This window comes from Pongo pygmaeus, chromosome 1 (assembly GCF_028885625.2).
Source record: "Pongo pygmaeus isolate AG05252 chromosome 1, NHGRI_mPonPyg2-v2.0_pri, whole genome shotgun sequence".
Lineage (NCBI taxonomy): Eukaryota > Metazoa > Chordata > Mammalia > Primates > Hominidae > Pongo > Pongo pygmaeus.
In genome coordinates, this window is record NC_072373.2 from 152,955,259 (window position 1) to 152,975,468 (window position 20,210).

Genomic DNA, 20,210 nt, shown 5'->3' on the forward strand with positions numbered 1-20,210 from the left:
AGCAGTCCTCCCGCCTCAACCTCCTGAGTAGTTGGGACAAGTGAAATTAACATTTGTGAATAGAATTTGATTTCTTTGGAGGAAAGATATTCCACAGAGTTTTATATTAATGGTTTCTAAGAATTTGGTCTGAGCATGAGTGGGAGGTTACTCAGGTATCACCATGCCTGCCTAATTTTTGTATTTTTTATAGAGACAGGATTTTGCCATGTTGCCTGGGCTGGTCTCAAACTCCTGGGCTCAGGTGATCCACCCACCTTGGCCTCCCAAAGTAATGGGATTACAGGCATGAGCCACTGTGCCTGGCCATTGCCAAAAGATTTTTAAGAAAATGATAAAAGTGATGCCTCAGAAGAAAAATAGACATGAGTTCTTTAATGAAAAGAATATCTTTGTTATCTTGCTTTCCGCCTAGAGAAAACTAAGAAGATCTTTTGATTTTGTTGCCATTTGACACTAGAAATGTATCATAAGAGGCATATTAGTGATGTTTGCATACATTTTTTAGGCAAAATGTATAATTCAAGATGTGGTCAAGTTCTAGGCAATTGCTTGCAGCACTCTAAAGAGGTTAGATGTAGACTGTTAAAATCTTTTGGTGCTAAGCAAAGTTCCAAAATACTTTTATTATAGTAGCTTAGTTAGGGAGACTGACTAAGTCAGTAGAGATCATTATTGGAAAAATAACAAAAGTAAAATTTCTGTTGAACATGAGAATATGTGAAAGATTGCACATAGTTTCAGTTATGATAGACTGTATGCAATGTATCAAGATTTTAAAAAATTTTGTCCTATACATGTTAGCAAAAAAAGTTACACTAGATCAGTGACATTCATGACTACAACACTTTTGATTTTGACTATTTCTGTGAGCCATCCAAAATGGTCAGAAATATAGTAACTTGTAATTTTGGTAATGTAATGCACAGATTTGAATTATAAGCCTGAGGTTCGTGTGCTTTAGTAAGTTAGTAAACTAGTTAGTGGGGAGTTAAGCAATGGGAAACAGAAAGAAAGAGATGGAGAACTTGTCAACGCTGTACTGATTTTAATCCTGAGAGGAATGGGGAAGGGAACGGTGAGGTGGCTGTGCCGTTTGCCACCTCTCCTGCTGTTGGAAGACTGATTAACGTTGGGGAATATTTGGAGGTAGAGGTGAAGCCGTGAAGATTTAAGGTGTAGGCTACTAGTACACATGGTTGAGAGTGAAAGTGGCAGGCCTGGTGGCTGAAAAGAACTGATGGCTAAGAACCAGCAGCGGGATGCAGCCCCAATACCTTTCTGTAGAAATGAGTCAGGGGCTTTGGGGAATTAATTGGAGACTGTCTAGAATATTAGCCTCTTTATCTCTTTGAAGTTCTGTTATCTTAGTTTTACAATTGAGGCACTGAGATTTTTGTTTGTATCTTACTACATTTACAGGTGAAATTATATGCTCTAGTGCTGTTCTTTGAGAATTTTTACTAAGGTTTCTGGATGGTTCGATTTAGAATTTCAAGAGCCTGTTTTATTTTAATTATGTGCCATAAATATTAAACAGCAATGATGAGGTCATGTATCTAACCTAATCATCAGAGTCCATTATCAACTTAAGACAAAAACATATTATTAAATCCTTTTTTCTTTCTCTTTTTCTCTTTTTTGAGACAAGGTCTTGCTCTGTTGCACAGGCTAAAGTGCAATGGCATGATCGTAGTTCACTGTAACTTCGATCTCCTGGGTTTAGGCAGTCCTCCCGCCTCGGCCTCCTGAGTAGCTAGGACTACAGCCATGCGATATCACAATCAGCTAATTTTTTTTTTTTTTTTTTTTTTTTTTTGGTAGAGATGGAGTCTCACCAAGTGACCCAGGCTGGTCTTGAACTCCTGGCCTCAAACGATCCTCCCGTCTCAGCTTCCCAAACTGTCAAGATTACAGGCATGAGCCACTATGCCTGGCTATTAAATGGTTTCAAATGGCAGTTCCCTTAGTTTCAGCATAATGCAAAGTTATTAAAAGCAGACGTTCATGTCAGACAAATCTGGGTTTGAATTCAAACTCCACTACTTGCTAGCTATCTGACCTGGGGCATGTGTGTGCTTCCATCACATAACCTGTAAAATGGAGATGATAGTAACATATAGATGATAGTAACAATAGTGTATGAGATAATGCTTGTAATGTCCTTATTTTATGACTGCAATACTTGAGACATACCGAGTTGTATTAGGGTTCTCTAGAGAGACAGAACTAATTGGATATACATATACGTATATACATATATGTATATCTGTATATCTATATGTGTGTGTCTGTGTGTGTGTGTATATATATATATGAGTTTATTAAGTGTTAACTCGCACAATCACAAGGTCCCACGATAGGCTGTCTGCAAGCTGAGGAGCAAGGAGAACCAGTCCAAGTCCCAAAACTGAAACTTGGAGTCCAATGTTTTAGTGCAGGAAGTATCCAACATGGGAGAAAGATGTCAGCTGGGAGCCTAGGCCAGACTAGTCTTTCATGTTTTTCTGCCTGCTTTATATTCTAGCCACCCTGGCAGCTGATTAGATGGTACTAACCCGGGTTAAGGGTGGATCTGTCTTTCCCAGCCCACTGACTCAAATGTTAATCTCTTTTGGCAACACCCTCACAGACACACCCAGGACCAATACTTTGCATCTTTCAATGCAATGAAGTTGACACTCAGTAACCATCACAAGTCTACCGCTTGTCAACTTTAACCCATACACATCTGAGATTGTATGTAATCTTCAAATAAAGACAATAATAAGGTCATAATTTTGCCTAACATAATACAACTATCCTTCGTACAACTGGAAACACATCAATCCCAAACCCAAACGTACTATTGTATAAAGTTAAGAATACTTAAGTGCTGATATGAAGTCAATAAATCTTATGTCATATGATAAAGGAAAAAGGAAATAAACTGAAGATATTTTCTAAGTACAAATGTATACATGCACAAACATGTTTTTAACAAAAGAGGGAGGAAATACTCATGACACTTACAGTTCCCATTTCTGCAGCTGGTCACATGATCATAGCTGGTATAGATGACTACTTTCTTTTACTATACATCCTGTATTCCTTTTGCCTTCAGCAAGCACCTTAGCAGGTCTTGGTTTTTTTCCTAGTTGGGTGACTATCGGGGAACCTGCCCTGATAATCACGTAGGTTCTTTTCTATTTTTCCTAAGCGTCAGCCAGCTTGAGAAATAAAGGGACAGAGTACAAAAGAGAGAAATTTTAAAGCTGGGCATCCGGGGAAGACGTCACATGTTGGTAGGATCTGTGATGCCCCACAAGCCACAAAAACCAGCAAGTTTTTATTAGGGATTTTCAAAAGGAGAGGGAGTGTGCGAATAGGTGTGGGTGACAGACATCAAGTACTTAACAGGGTAATAGAATATCACAAGGCAAGTGGAGGCAGGGCGAGATCACAGGACCACAGGACTGAGGTGAAATTAAAATGCTAATGAAGTTTCAGGCACCATTGTCATTGATAACATCTTATCAGGAGACAGGGTTTTGAGATCAACTGGTCTGACCAAATTTATTAGGTGGGAATTTCCTCTTCCTAATAAGCCTGGGAGTGCTATGGGAGACTGGAATATATTTCATCTCTGCAGTTTCGACTATAAGAGACAGGCACACCTCGGGGGGCTGCTTATAAGCCTATACCTCCAGGCGCATATTCTCTTTCTCAGGGATGTTTCATGCTGAGAAAAAGAATTCAGCGATATTTCTCCCATTTGCTTTTGAAAGAAGAGAAATATGGCTCTGTTCTGTCCAGCTCACCAGCGGTCAGAGTTTAAGGTTATCTCTCTTATTCCCTGAACATTTGCTGTTATCCTGTTCTTTTTTCAAGGTGCCCACATTTCATATTGCTCAAACACACATGCTGTACAATTGTGCAGTTAATGCAATTATTACAGGGTCCTGAGGTGACATACATCCTCCTCGGCTGACAGGATTAAGAGATTAAAGTAAAGACACGCATAGGAAATCACAAGGGTATTCATTGGGGAAGTGATAAGTGTCCATGAAATCTTTACAATTTATGTTTAGAGACTGCAGTAAAGACAGGCATGAGAAATTATAAAAGTATTAATTTGGGGAACTAATAAATGTTCATAAAATCTTCACAATCCACGTTCTTCTGCCATGGCTTCAGCCAGTCCCTCTGTTTGGGGTCCCTGACTTCCCGCAACCGGTGACCCACACCTTCATTCCTGAAGCGTCTGGGCCATTTGTACTCCTGCCTGGATTGGGCTGTTGTAGTTTCCCACTGACCTTAATCACAGGGCGTGATAATACTAAGAAATGCCCTAATGGATCTTCTGTATTCCATGCATACTCTTTCTTACCTCCATTGTGGAGTAGTGGACTGATTTCATCTTGATAGTCTGGGTCAGTCACACCAGCCAACACTGTAACTCCCTTATTAGCCTGTTGACTTAAAGGTAGGAGGAGCCCAAAGTGTCCAGGTGGCAATCTTAACTTCTAGTTTAATGGAATGGTTGTTGTGTCTGTTGGTGGCAGCATTCCTCCTTCTGGAGGTAAGACCTCTAGGCCAGAAGAGCATAATGTTGCAGGAACAGGCAGCAAAAATTTTGCTAGTGGATCACTAGGGGTGATGGTGAGTGGTGCCACTTCCACATCTACCCCTTGATTCCTGGACCTGTGAATCCTGGCTATGGGAGAAACAGTACCATATATTGGATGCTGATTCAGAGCATACATGGCCTTTGGGAGAACTCTGCCACCTAGTTGGTGTTTTAATTGTGACTTCAAAAGGCCATTCCACTGTTCTATCAATCCACCTGCTTGAGGATGATGGGGAACATGGTAAGAACAGTGAATTCCATGAGCACGAGCCCACTGCCGCACTTCTTTAGCTGTAAAGTGAGTGCATTGTTCAGAGGCAACGATGTGTGAAATACCATGACGGTGGATAAGGCATTCATGAGTCCACAGATGGTAGTCTTGGCAGAAGCATTGCATGCAGGATAGGCAAACCCATATCCAGAGTAAGTGTCTATTCCAGTGGGGACAAACCACTGCCCTTTTCATGATGGAAGAGGTTCAATATAATCAACCTGCCACCAGGTAGTTGCCTAATCACGCCAAGGAATGGTGCCATATTGAGGGCTTAGTGTTGGTCTCTCCTGCTGGCAAATTGGGCACTCAGCAGTGGCCATAACCAGGTCAGCCTTGGGTCATCATATCTACTTGATTGTTAAAATCCTCTGCTGAGGTCACCCATTGCTGAGCTGTCACATGGGATACAAATACCTTCACATTTTTGACCCCTCAGGTCCATCCACATACCTCTTCCCCAAATTTCTTTGTCACCAATTTTCCAGTCATGCTTCTTCCAAGTCCCTGACCATCCAGCCAGATCATTGGCTACAGCCCATGAATCAGTATATAATCACACATCGGACCATTTCTCCTTCCATGCAAAGTGCACAACCAGGTGCACTGCTCGAAGTTCTGCCCACTGGGAAGATTTCCCTTCACCGCTGTCCTTCAGGGATGTCCTAGATGGGCAGTAGTGCTGCAGCTGTCCACTTTCAGGTGGTGCCTGCATATTGTGCAGAACCATCTGTGAATCAGGCCCTCGTCTTCTCTTCCTCCATCAGCTGATCATAGGGAACTCCCCATGAGGCCATCCATGGAGGCTTGGGGAGAGAAGGCAGGGTGGCAAGAGTGGAGACCGTGGGCATTTGAGCCACTTCTTCATGTAACTAACTTGTGCCTTCAGGACCTGGTCGAGCCTGATCACATATATACCACTTCCATTTGATGATGGAATGCTGCTGTGCACGACCCACTTTATGGCTGGGTGGGTCAGAAAGCACCCAGTTCATGATAGGCGGTTCAGGTCACATGGTGACTTGATGACGCATAGTCAAATGTTCAGTTTCCACCAAAGCCCAGTAACAGGCCAAGAGCTATCTCTCAAAAAGAGAGCAGTTATCTGCAGAAGATGGCAGGGCCTTGCTCCAAAATCCTAGAGGTCTCCGCTGTGGTTCACGTATGAGGGCCTGCCAAAGGCTCCAAACAGCATCCCTACTTGCCACTGATACCTCAAGTACCATTGGATCTGCTGGGTCATATGGCCCAAGTGGCACAGCAGCTTGCCCAGCAGCCTGGATCTGTTGCAGAGCCTTCTCCTGTTCTGGACCCCACTCAAAACTGGCAGCCTTTCAGGTCACTCGATAAATGGGGCAGAGTTACACACCCCAGTGAGGAATGTGTTGCCTCCGAAATCCAAATAGGCCCACTAGGCATTGTGCCTCTTTCTTGGTGGTAGGAGGGGCCAAATGCAGCAACTTATCCTTCACCTTAGAAATAATATTTTGACAGGCCCCACACCACTGGATCCCTAGAAATTTTAATGAGGTAGAAGTTCCCTGAATTTTAGTTGGATTTATTTCCCATCCTCTGGCATGCAAATGTCTCACCAATAAGTCTAGTGTGTTTGCCAGTTCTTGCTCACTGGATCCAATCAGCATAATGTCATCAATGTAATGTACCAGGGTGATATATTATGGAAGCAAAAAGCGATCAAGGTCTCTCTGAATAAGATTATGACACAAAACTAGAGAGTTGATATACCCCTGAGGCAGGACAGTAAATGTATATTGCTGGCCTTGCCAGCTGAAGGCAAGTTGCTTCTGGTGGGCCTTATAGACAGGCATGGAAAAAAAGGTATTTGCTGAATCAATGGCTACATACCAGGTACCAGGAGATGTGTTAATTTGCTCAAGCAATGAAACCACATCTGGAACAGCAGCTGCAATTGGAGTCGCTACTTGGTTAAGTTTATGATAATCCACTGTCATTCTCCAAGATCCATCTGTCTTCTGCCCAGGCCAAATGGGAGAGTTGAACAGGGATGTGGTAGGACTCACCACCCCTGCATCTTTCAAGTCCTTGATGGTGGCACTGATCTCCACAGTCCCTCCAGGATGTGATACTGTTTTTGCTTTACTATTTTTATAGGTAGAGGCAGCTCTAATGGCTTCCATTTGGTCTTTCCCACCGTAATAGTGCTCAGCCTACCAGTCAAGGAGCCAATGTGGGGGCTCTGCCAGCTGTTAAGAATGTCTGTGCCAATTATGCATTCTGGCACTGGGGAAATGACCACAAGATGAGTGTGGGGATCCACTGGACACAATTTAAGTTGGACCTGAGCTAAAACCCCATTAATTACCTGTCCTCCATGAGCCCCTACTTTTAACTGGAGGATCACAATGATGTTTTGAGTCCCTTGGAATCAATGTCAGCTCAGAGCCAGTGTCCAGTAGTTCCTGAAATGTCTGATCATTTCCCTTTCCGCAATGCACAGTTACCCGGGTAAAGGGCTGGAGGTTTCCTTGGGGGAAGGATGGGAGAAAGATTCACTGCATAAGCTGTTGGTTATGTAGTGAGGTCCTTCCTCAAGGGGACCTGGCCTCCCCTTCATCCCAGGGATTGTGGATCTGTAAACTGGCTCAAGTCTGCAAATTGATTGAGGGGCTATGATTCTCTGTTTTTGTAATTCAAATTAGTCTTTTGTCCATTTGACCTTGAAGTTTTCTGCTTGTATAAATTAAGTAGGAATGCAGTAGGCTTCCTGTCAGTTTCACTTCTAGGAACACTGTGATTAATTAGCCAGTGCCAGAGCTCTACACAAGTTAGAATATTCTGATTTCCGCTTTGCCTTTGCTGTCCATTAGAGTAGCTATGCCTACCTTGCCTTTGACAGTTGAGTGATGCCACTTGGCCCGTGCCACCTTGGGATCCAATTATTTCCACTGTATTTAAATTTTGTAGTTGAGCAACTGCGGTTCCCACTGTTAGATCTGACATACAGAGAAGAGCAATAACAGGGCTCTTCAAAAATGCAGTTGCTGCCCTCACAAATCTATTTCGCAAGGCATTGGTCAAGGATATATCTTCTGGATCCTCCCTGCTGGGATGAGTAGGTCTAAAGTGACTAATCCACCCCACTATCCCAATCTCCCTAATCCTTTGGGTCCCTTCCTCTACATTAAACCAAGGGAGATCAGGCATTTCCACCTCTCACAGTGGGCCATCTTTTAATCCATATTTCAGCTAATCAAGCAAATAAACGATTAGAACTCCCCCCCACCCCGAGCTGCAACATTAAATGGAGAGTCCCTACTTAGTGGGCCCAAATCAATAAATTCAGCCTGATCTATGTTCCTTCAACCATTATCCTACACCCTTAATATCCATTCCCATGCCTGTTCTCCAGATTTCTGTTTATAAAAATTAGAAAACTCAAGCAATTCAAGTGTAGTGCACCTCCTCATGGGTCACACTCTCAACCTCACCTGTAGGGGCCTGCCAGGACTTTTGTTATAGATCTGAAAGCAAACAGGGGTGTTGGAGGTGGCTCCTGAGGAGAGTCAACATTATTTTGCCTGACAGCTGCCTCAGGGGAGGCCATTACTGTTGCCTCAGGCAGTACAGGATTTATCTCCTCAGACAAAGGTGGAAAGGCTTATGGCAGCATGGGTCGGAGAGGGGATGTTGCCACTGCTGGGGATGGGGAAGCTGTTTCTTCTGGCAAAAAAGGTTCATCAGAGTTTACAAACTCAGTGTCCCCAGCTTCATCTGGGTCCTCCATATGTTCCCATTCCAAGTTGCAGAGTCTCATTCTTTTCCAATCAATGCCCTCACTTTAACAATAGACACCTGGCGAGGCTGTGCATGCATTTTTCATTACAGGTCAGCCACTTGCCTGATAAGAACTTGTGTCTGTTTTCCACAATTTCAGCTCTTTCTCTACAGGAGATAAGACTCTCAGTTAGGGCAATCTTAGCAGATGGGAGGCTCAGTATCTGAAGCCGGGAGACAGAATCCGTGAGTTCATCATTTTTTCATCACTTTGTCCACCAAGCTTAGGAGCAACCAACCAGCTTCATTATGTTCCTTGGTTCTCCAGATATGGTCAAAGGTATTATGTATAGAGTTACTAAACTCCTTGCCTCTCATGAGCAGGGAATCAGGTGTGTCAAATGAATTTATTTTGCATAACTGTCACAATAGTTTATGCCAAGGACTATCAGTGTTCTCCATACTGTTAGAAGTAGAGTCCTTAGCATTTTGGGGACTAATCATATTAAGCAGCCAACTCCAGAAACCCCAAAACCAATGAAAGAACTCCATCCTTAATATTCTGTTCCTCTAGGATCACTCCTCGTACCAAAATCTATAGTAGTCAAGGTTCTCTAGAGGGATAGAACTAATAGTATGCAAATATATATAACACTTAATAAACTCACATATATATGTGTGTGTGTGTGTGTGTGTATAGATAGATAGATAGATAGATAGATAGATAGATAGATTGATCCTGAGTGTGTCTGTGAGGGTGTTTCCAGAGATTAACCCTTTGGTTTAACTTTTGAGTTAACATTTGAGGCTGGGAAAGGCAGACCCACCCTTAGTTTGGGTGGGCACCATCTAAGCAGCTGCCAGTATGGCTAGAATATAAAGAAGGCAGAATAATGTGAAAAGACTAGCCTGGCCTAGCCTCCAATACTGCATCTTTCTCCCCTGCTGGATGCTTCCTGCCCTTTCACAGTCCAATCAAGTTGACACTCAGTTGTAACCATCACAGGAGTGCTCAATAAATGTTAGCTATTATCTTCGTTATACTCAACCACATGTAACTTTAAATATATGAGCCTATAGCTAGCTAGCTCTACCCTCATGTAATTTGTCTCTATGATAACATGTCTGCTTACTGATGAGTCTTACTGTCAGTAATTGTCTGCAGTGCAGTTTTTTCAGTTTTTATTTCTGATAATATGAGTACAAAATACCTGGAATCATGTATCAAAGAATGCTAATTGTTCAACATTTGGCAAATTGAAAGTAATTCAGAAAATCTTGATGGTCAAGCATCTGTGGTTAGTAGATTTATTACGATGAATTTCACAGTGCATTGGTAGTAGAGTTATTAACTTGAAGATTCCTCAAGATATGGGAAGGGAGGAGGAAGAAAAACCAAAAGGTAATTTACCCTGGCATTAAGCTACTAATTAGCTTGACTTGTTGAATTTGCTTGGCCTAATACATTGCTGTAGAACCAATAATCTACAGAGTATCCTTAATAATTTATGTCAGGAGGAAAAGCAACACCTATGAGGCAGAAACCCAGAAATTTAAGAGGGCATCAAAGATTCCTGTGACCCTCATATTTCCTGCTGTGTGAATTTCAGTTACTATTCTAGCTTGGGATGATGCTTTTCTGGAAGATAAGCCTGGAGATCTTAGCTCTAGTAGCTAAACAATGCTCTAAGGTAGTATGTGATTAGGCATGGCCGTGGAAAACATTATATATTATTATATTATTATATATAACATTTTTAAGAGAACAGTTTAAAAACATTTTATCCAATACAATTTATTGAAATTTCATTCCGTGAAAATTTTTTATTAAGGTAATACCAGTTTATTACAAATGAAAAGTTGTGTTGTTTGAAATTTCACACTCTAATGGTCCAGGACTGTGAAAGACTGTTCATCGATTTGAAATGTGTATTTTTTTTTTACCTACTGGTCACTAGTTCATGATTGGGCTGCAGTGGAATTTCAGGGAGGCAGGTAAAGAATGGCCTAGCAGCCCTGATAAAGGGCTTACCTGGTTTTTCAGTGTTTGGGCAACATAATAATGGGAAATTATTTATTATTTTAGGCTATTTTCCCCTTCATATATGTTTATCAGATTGGGCTTCCTGACTACCTTTTTTGAGAAGTTTTAAAATTTCACTTTTATATTGATGATGATCTTAAAAATATCATGTAGGCATGATCCAGATATTCTATTTAGATGAAATAACCAAAAAGTGGTAAGGGAAGAAAATATTAGCAGTTTTCTTTGTTTTTATCTAGGAAAGAAGAAAGAAATGATGCTTCTGTGAAAGGAAAATAAATCTTGGGGCCCCAAAATCACTTAAGCTAAAGGGAAAAGTCAAGCTGGGAACTGCTTAGGGCAAACCTGCCTCCCATTCTATTCAAAGTCACCCCTCTGCTCACTGAGATAAATCTGTATCTGATTGCCACCTTTGGAAAGGCTAATCAGAAACTCAAAAGAATGCAACCATTTGTGTCTTATCTACCTGTGACCTGGAAGCCCCCTCACCCCCACCCACTTCTAGTTGTCCTGCCTTTCCCGACCCACCAAACCAATGCTGATCTTACATATGTTGATTGATGTCTTATGTTTCCCTAAAATATATAAAAACCAACTTGTGCTCTAACCACCTTAGGTACATGTTGTTAGGACCTCCTGAGGCTGTGTCCTGGGCACGCGTCCTTAACTTTGGCAAAATAAACTTCCTAAACTGACTGAGACCTGTCTCATATTTTGGAGGTTCACACTTCACTAGTATTTATTGTATATACTTAAAGTAGTAAATATGTATGACTTATAAATAAATAGATGTATATGTATGTGCCCTCCCATTTTTTTAACTAATTAATAGGAATGCATGATTTTGAAAATGTGGAATCTATTTACATAAATAACTACTGTGTAACTATACTTGCTATACAATTCCAGTGCCCACTTTTTCTTTTGGTTTTGTGTTGAGAGAAGGTCATATTACATATGCTGCGTTTTTTGAAATAGGTTTTGCAGGGGCTTGAAAAGAATAAAGTGTGAGTTGAATCATCACACATGGTAGAATAGGCTTGCCAAACTACAAAAACAACATATTCTTGTATCTATTGGGGATATTTTGGGAATTTTGTCATTTTAATAAGATTTTTTGTTACTGTTATTTATAGGAATGCAGTAGTATGTCTTCAGAGTAGCTTTTTTTTTGAGTCTTGATTTCAGCAGTGATTGACTTGATACTTATTCAGTGCAGATTTAAATAACTGCTGTGATGCTGACCTGGTATTCAAGTGAAAAAAGACACTTTGAGTTATCAAATGAGACCTTATGATAAATGGCATTCAAAGAATGTTTATTGGCAAAAGCTTATGTAAATATAATATCTGATTGTCCTGAACAGTAAATAGAACCTGGAAATTATGAATTACATAGTGTACAACATACCTTTATGAACAGACATTATCTATATCATCAAATTACGTTTATAGTGTATTAAAAGAAAAACTTCAGCCAAATTAAATTTAAAGGAGTTTAATTGAGCAATGAGCGATTCATGAATCAGGCAGCCCCCAGAATCACAGTAGATTCTGAGAGACTCCAGTGCAGCCATGTGGTGGAAGAATATTTATAGACCAAAAAAAGGGAAAGGAAGTACAGAAATTGGAAATGGGAACAGGAACAACTGGATTAGTTACAGCTCCGCGTTTGCCTTATTTGAACACAGTTTGAGCACTCAGCAGTGTAAGAGTGAAGTATGGCCCCTGGGATTGGTCAAGACTCAGCTATTGTTATAGGAGCATACTCCTAAATTAGGTTTTCAGTGTTGTCTACCTATTAAGTTAGGTTGCAGTTTGTCCACAAGGACTCAAATATAGCAGAGTCCTTCTCAGACCACATTTAGTTCACTTTACCAATTCCCCCCTTTTGGTTATTTTCTCAATTTTGAGAGATTGACCAAAACTGTAATCATTAATGTCACTGTCACTATCGTAAATGTACTTATTTGGTCTTGAAACCCACTGGGAAACAGTAGAACAGTGAGTTTTGCAAAGGTAGGAACAAGGAGTGAGTAGAAGGTACCTCCTGATGTTGGAATGTCTTGTTAACAGGAGGAAAACAAAACCTGGTCTGTTCTAGGATTTGTGTGTTTCCTTAAAGTCTTAGTTTTATTGTCCCATTTAGCACAAGCAGCTCCATTTTTTTGGTCTGTTGGGGCCTAGCGCGTGAGCTCAGTCCAAAACAATGGCCACCCATAAATTTGTTTAAAAAAATTTCCTCTTTTTAGTCAGGTTCTCACTTAGGTGAGAGTGTGACCAAAACTTACAGCATTAGTGCCACTCTCAGTTACCATCATTTTGGCTTTCTGGTCTCAGCATGTCAGTCATAGGTTATGGTGTCCTCATGGTCACACATTTCTTTCAGCTCTTGTCATTCCAGTTGAAGAGAGACCATTTGACATTTTAGAGATGGCTGACTTGTAAACATTTAAAACCTTTGAGACAATATAGCGCACCAGGGAGACTATTATTATGACTATCAGGAGGACAATATGAAGAGTTTGGAGTATGCTCCTTACCCAGGGTCCCCATAAATCAAATCACCTAAAATCAAATAGATTAAAGAATGAGCTAAAGAGTCTCCTCACTTAACTAAGCAGTCTCTCCGTTAATCCCCTAAAACTGAATCTCTATAATCTACGTTTGATGTATTTCTCCTAGACCACAAATGCCAGCAGCTGCAGAGATACTTTTCTGTGTAGCCAATTGTGTTATTTAGCATAACTTTCATAAGAGAATTTAAAGTCTGTTGTGTAACTATACACATTACAGTAGAATTTGCTATAGAGCCTATCATTAAGGATACACTTCTAATCATTGCCGTTTTTACTCCAAACCATGGAAAAAGGACCTAACAAATGATGCCCTTCTAGAAGTATGAAGGCCTCCTGGCAATGTTCTTTTTAACCTGTGATGTGGGTTAAGAGGAATGAACCAATGTTCTGTTTCTGACTGATTATGAGGCAACGTATATACCATTAAAGTTTATCATGTACATTGGGCCTTCATTTTTTATCTGTCAAGGCATAAGGTTATCTATATATAAGACTGGCTGCAAAATCCTTCTTAAATAAAAGTATACCCAAAGTGCACACAAGAGACCCCCTTTTTATTTCTATTGTTCATAGAGGCATAAACAAGGAAAAAACATTCAAAGATAAGAGTGTCGTGATAGTAGAGAAGTCTTGATTTGTGATCTTGGGAAAAGCTGTCATCTTGGGAAAAGATGCCATCTTCTTCTAGGGAGAAACTTCCCTGGTTAGCTTTACCTTAAGGGTCCAAATGGGTGTACAGTTCCAAGAGTGTGGAGGAATCTTTCCCAGTTGTGAGATTATGAACCCAAGGTTCAAGGTTCCAAAGTTTTGTTGCAGTGTGCATGGTATGGGCAGTGTTTCTCTGATGTTTTCAGAATATCCAGTCTTTGGGTTCTAGACAGAAGGGTGCCAAGACCAGCTCAGTCAGGGAGACCCTAACTCAGGGGCACTAGAGGAATTAAAGACACACACACAGAAATATAGAGGTGTGGAGTGGGAAATCAGGGGTCTCACAGCCTTCAGAGCTGAGAGCCTCGAACAGAGATTTACCCACGTACTTATTGAGAGCAAGGAGTGATAAGCATTGTTTCTATAGATTATAGATTAACTAAAAGTATTCCTTACGGGAAACAAAGGGATGGGCCGAAGTAAAGGGATGGGCCCTGGCTAGTTATCTGCAGCAGGAGCATGTCCTTAAGGCACAGATTGCTCATGCTATTGTTTGTGGTTTAAGAATGCCTTTAAGCGGTTTTCCACCCTGGGTGTGCCTGGTGTTCCTTGCCCTCATTCCAGTAAACCCACAACCTTCCAGTGTGGGCATCATGGCCGTCTCAAGACATGTCACAGTGCTGCAGAGATTTTGTTTATGGGCAGTTTTGGGGCCCGTTTATGGCAGATTTGGGGGCCTATTCCCAACAGAAGGGGTTGACTGTCCTCAGTGAACCATAAAAAGCTTTCTTTACCTGGTGAAAATACACTGTAGCATAATAATCTACATTATAACGTCAGCCCACTTGGATGGGAGAGCTTTTTTACAACCAGAAAGCATGCATTGAAAATGACAATTGAATGAAATCCCTTTATAAAATGTTTAAGTGGCCCAACCATCTGGTTACCATCAGGTAACCAAATGTAGCTGAAGCTTTGATTATTTTCCCATGAATATGGGTTTGACAAACCAAACATTGGTTATAAACTATTTTAGCAAGTTATAAGTTACCACAGCAATATTTAATTTGAATTATTTTCTCTTTTCTGTGATGTTTTGGAATGCATAACTTTTAATAACAAAAACTTTAAGGACTCAGGAAGGACAAGGTGGCTATTCTGGTTCTCCAAGAGTCCGTGCTTGACATTGGACTTATGTCATCTTGAATACCAGTTGTTTTTTCCAATTTAGGTGTATAGCACTGATAACTAACTGATGGGTTATCATAGGTAATTTGACTTATGTTAACAGGAACCTGTATTCAAGAGTGCTTTTCAGGGTTCTTCCCATCCTTTCATGAACCTCCTAAAGGACACCATATTCTAGGATTTTGTGTGCTTGTGAAGTTTTCAAAAACTGCAGCAGCATTAAGCAATTAACTGGAAGTGACTTTAAATAGTCATGGTTAAAAACACAGCTGACAAGGACAATTTCTGTGGTCTATAATAACATAATAACCATAATTATGATTGATAGCATTACTTAGACATATTAGAGTTTTAGAAATCCCATGCAATACTGGAACATATTGATGACATACACTAAAATATAACCTAAAGAAGGTTAAGCATTATTTTTTATTTTTACAATGCTTCCCAAATAACATGTCAGATAATCCTGTTTACCTGTCTTTTGGATTCTTCAGGGGCCCTCTGTAGCATCACAAAGTTAGAGGTCAGAAAAGATAATTTTGAAGCAGAAATTTGATTTTAGGAAGCCTATCAAATATGTTAGAGGTTTAAACACTTGATATTATGAAATAGAATTACTGGTCACCATAGTCATTCATTTAGCCAAAATGATAAAGAATTTTTAAAAAGGCAAAAGCCTTTTACTCATTGATAGAGGGGAGACTTAGCTTTCCAAACTGTCTGTCTTTTGTCTTTCCCTTCTTTTTTCCCTAGTTTATTCAAAAGGGAAACAAAAATTTTTTGTTATGCTTTAATATTACATGAAAATCTTGTTCAGGGAGAGCCAAATTTCACCCTTTCATAAGTCTGCTATTAATGTCAACCCCAATTTTTAATAAAACTTTATAGACAAATTTATCAATCTTAATCAGTTTGGCCATAAGGTGAGATTCTTACAAACCTTTTATAACCCTTTATTTAGAATTTTTGTTAAAGAGCAGATCAGTGCTCTAAGAAAAACCTATTGTGCTTTTTTTTTAATGTTCACTTTACATAAAAACTGAATAATACCCCTTTAACTGTAGCCAATATGTTTACACACAGAATCTCTTTTACAATTAATTTTTACAAACCTTCCACAACTTGCTCAACCTTTAGCTCTGTCTTATCTAATTTAAAACAATCCGTTAACCCTCTACACTAGGCAAAAATTTACATTCTCATGCTTTCTTATAATTTTTTTTTACCAAAAACAAATTTTACTTTCCTTATACACCTTGCATGTAAAACTGTTATTTCAGTAGTCTCAATTACATGTTATAATAGTAACTCTTAGCAACTTTTACCTTTGGTGCATAAATTTCCTTTCATGACTTACACAGACCACCTACGTCATACTTGGACTTTCTGACTTGTCCTAAGCGTCCCTGTTTTTAACCAACCAGTTATTTTAGTTTAGGACAAGAATTTACCGTACAGGATCCTTTCTTATATAAAATCTCTTTTCTTTATAAACTTCTTTGCATAGCTAGAGGGCGTGGCTAATTCCACATTTCCCCAGGCCTTATCTAGAATCTGTCATTTCCAAGGTAGGTAAATTGAACAATTTTCAAAAGTCAAAGCAGTTTATGACCTTAAAGCATTTAGCAAACCTAATATCTGACCTGCCTGATTAAGAACAAATGTCTTTATTTTACCAATAATCTTTAACATTTTTTATTTCCCAAAGATTACTAAAGTTATGTGAACTAAAAAGCTTTACAGTTTCTTCTTTCAAATATTTGATTTAAGCTCTTATTTTTCTTCAAGCCAATTAATTAGAGCTGTTTTATAGAAACATCACACACAGAACACATACATAACCATACAGATAGACAGACAGAAGAAGATTCAGTAGTTGTAAGATTTTTTATTTGCCAATTTTTAAGGGTTTTAATCGGATTACTGGCTTTAGGGTGGAGTCCTTGGAGGAACAGGGCCAGGAACATGCAGTTTCTACAGACTAATATAATAAGCAGGTACAGCTGGAAGTCAAAATAGATCTCCAGAAATTAAGGGTCTCATTCTCATTTTTATATCAGATCCTGGATCCCATAAAGGGGGAATCAGCCCAGCTCCCATGGGTGTCTTCTCTCTTAGTGGTGTGTGGGGACATTTCCATAACTTCTAGGTGGCCAAGAGCATGCTTCTCTGATCCAAATGTGCAGAGCTGAGTATCTCCCCATAACTGCCATTAGCTATCCCTAAAAGTATATTTCCTACTTGGTTATTACACACCAAAGCTGTCTTGTAATGCAAAGTCATTTCTGATACTCCCCAAAGTCAAAAACATCAGATAAGGCAATACAAAACAGAACAGAGCCTTAGATTTTGAGAGGGATCTATCCACTTTTAATTCCTGAGGTTTCTTGAGGAAAACAGAGGTTTTTCTCAAAACATGGTGTGTGGTGCCTCCTCTGCTTTTCCCAAGGAGTCCCAGGCTGTTAGAGCTTGAATATCCACTTTTAATTAAGCTGACTTTTAACTATAGCCCTCTTTATAAAAGTCCTTTTAAATTTCTTATTACCCCACTTTAGCCAGGCTGAACAGCCAATATTTCTTGCTCAGAGAAAGAAAAATGTAATACAGTTTATGGAGGGGAAGAGAATCAACAAATGGTAAGTGTCATACAGATATCAAACCAGAAGGGACTCATTCTTTAAGCCAGGAATTGAACTCAGGCCACCATTGTAAAAAGACAAGGCCTTAGCTACTGAGCTATATTGGATAGCTTCCATTGTTCTTCCCAGAAGTCTAGAGCAGTCGATTTTGAGTTTGCAAAGCCTTTTAACTGCTCAAGATAATTTTCGGATCTAGCTATGACATGAACCCCAAAATTCCTTTTCCCTGGAAGGCGGAGACTAAGAGAAGGTACCACCACATGGTTACAAGGTTAAGCTCCCAAGGACAAAACAAGATGGAGACCTCAGGCAGTTTTTTTGTTTGTTTCAGGGAACTGCAGCAAAGTTTGTTATTGACCAGCTTGCTGGGCCGTCTTGAATAGTGAGCTTGTGGGGTCCTAAGCCTATGTTCTATTCCTAAAGTACTCTTTATAACAGAACCATACAGAAAGACAAGGACACCAAATTTGCTACAGCTTAAGAATAGCCTCAGAATCCTTTTTTTGTATTAATTAAAACTTTACAGAGGAGATAAACAGTGATTTTTACCATTCATTTAACCAGTTTGCACAGAGAGAGGCGAGAAATCTGGTAAGAAATTCTTGCTCTTTTGCTGGCTTGTCAGGTTTCTGGGTTCCCCTTCCCTGAGTAGCCCCAGTGACCCTGCTTACCACACCATAGTTCCAGGGGCCAAACTGCATCACAAAGGAAAATAATGGAACCACAGGCAAAATTATCTGAATTTTGCAAGTTGCTGCCCAACCAGTTTTATGGGGGACCTGAATTCTAGTATTTTCCATTGTGGCCAGAGTAAAATATGTGTGCTTTAAATAAAAATATTGAAATCTTTTTAGAAGTTTCTGCATATCGATAGGCATCCATAGATGAGACTAATTTGGGAGCCTCATTGTTTTAAATGCATTTCACTGCGTTGTTCATTTGGAATGTTCTATTGTAAGTTATATTTAGTAAGATCTCACCATTACTGTAAGACTTCACTGCTTCTGGGGCCTAACACTTATTTATGCATGTATAAGCCAGAAAGAACTCAGTTCTTCAGAAATTAAGGATCTCGTTTTTACTAAAAATATTGGCTTTGCTCTTGGGTTCCCTTGATTAACTTAGCCAATGATTTTTTTTTCCTACCTAAGTGCACGAGAAAAATGAAACAAAGGGGGGTAGAACACAAAAATCCCTGCAAATTTTTTTTTTTTTTTTTTTTTTTTTTTTTCTGAGGTGGAGTCTCGCTCTGTCGCCCAGGCTGGAGCGCAGTGGCATGATCTCAGCTCACTGCAAGCTCCGCCTCCTGGGTTCACGCTATTCTCCTGCCTCAGCCTCCTGAGTAGCTGGGACTACAGGCGCCCGCCACCACGCCCGGCTAATTTTTTTGTATTTTTAGTAGAGACGGGTTTTCACTGTGTTGGCCAGGATGGTCTCGATCTCCTGACATCGTGATCCGCCTGCCTTGCCTCCCAAAGTGCTGGGATTACAGGCATGAGCCACCGTGCCTGGCCAGAAATATTCATTTTTATATTGACATTTGGAGGTCAATTCAGTCTTGCTTAACAAAGGAATATATGATTGATATTTATTTAATGTAAATTAGTGATCTTAAGTTTTAAAGAAGAGAAGATGTATTTTCTGTTTTAAGAGGAATGACTCACTATTCTGTGAAAATGAATCTGTAACAGATGAAGATCTGATCTTTGAACGTGACAGGGTTGGAACACTTTCAAAGTAGAAATCTAGCCAATTTTCAAGAAAAATCATAATGTTTCAGTTTTGAACTTTAATGTATTTGGAACATATGTAGCAGAACATTTTCTTCTTGCTGTCTCCTGCCAAAGTAATTACGTATGCCACATTAATTTTTTCTTATGCTTGGGAAACTCAAGATATGGTAGAATGGAGAATTTCCTGATTGTTACTCACCAGTTTTAATGGTAGAGTGAAGATGAGAAGTATCAAAGAGAGATTTTATTTCCTTCTAAAGAAATTATATGCAAAAATTAAAACATTTCATTCACTTAAAATTATTTACTGAGTACATACTATATGCCAGGCCCGAGTATGTAGTGTGAGTGATACAGTGGTGAACAGGACAGATATAGCCCCTGCCCTCAGAGAGCTTATATTCTAATGGGGGTGGTGGTGATAGGAGATGATGGGGATTTCAGATTCATAGATGTCCTGAAGAAAATAAAACACACAATAAGATAGAGTACCATAGCTGAGGCTGGAATTATATGAAGATCTGGGAGGAGTGAAGTCTAAATTTGGTCAGTAGCCACTTAAGTGGGAAAGGCTTGGCATATTCTAAGAACAGAAAGGCCAGTGTGGAGGTAGCATAGAGAATGTGGGTGGTAGAGGCTGAAGTTGGAGAGACAGAGACCAGACTATATGAGCCTTTTAGATGATGTAAGGAGTTGCAGTTTCTCTCTAAATGTAATGGGGATACATGGAACCGCAGGTGA

The 20,210-nt window shown here is 39.9% G+C and overlaps 1 protein-coding gene across 1 annotated transcript in view; it reads left to right on the top strand.

Annotated features, from left to right (window-relative positions):
- The window catches only part of PIGK (phosphatidylinositol glycan anchor biosynthesis class K), a 127,391-nt gene that overhangs the window by 27,386 nt on the left and 79,795 nt on the right, over positions 1–20,210 (top strand). The gene's annotated exons all lie outside the window — the stretch shown is intronic.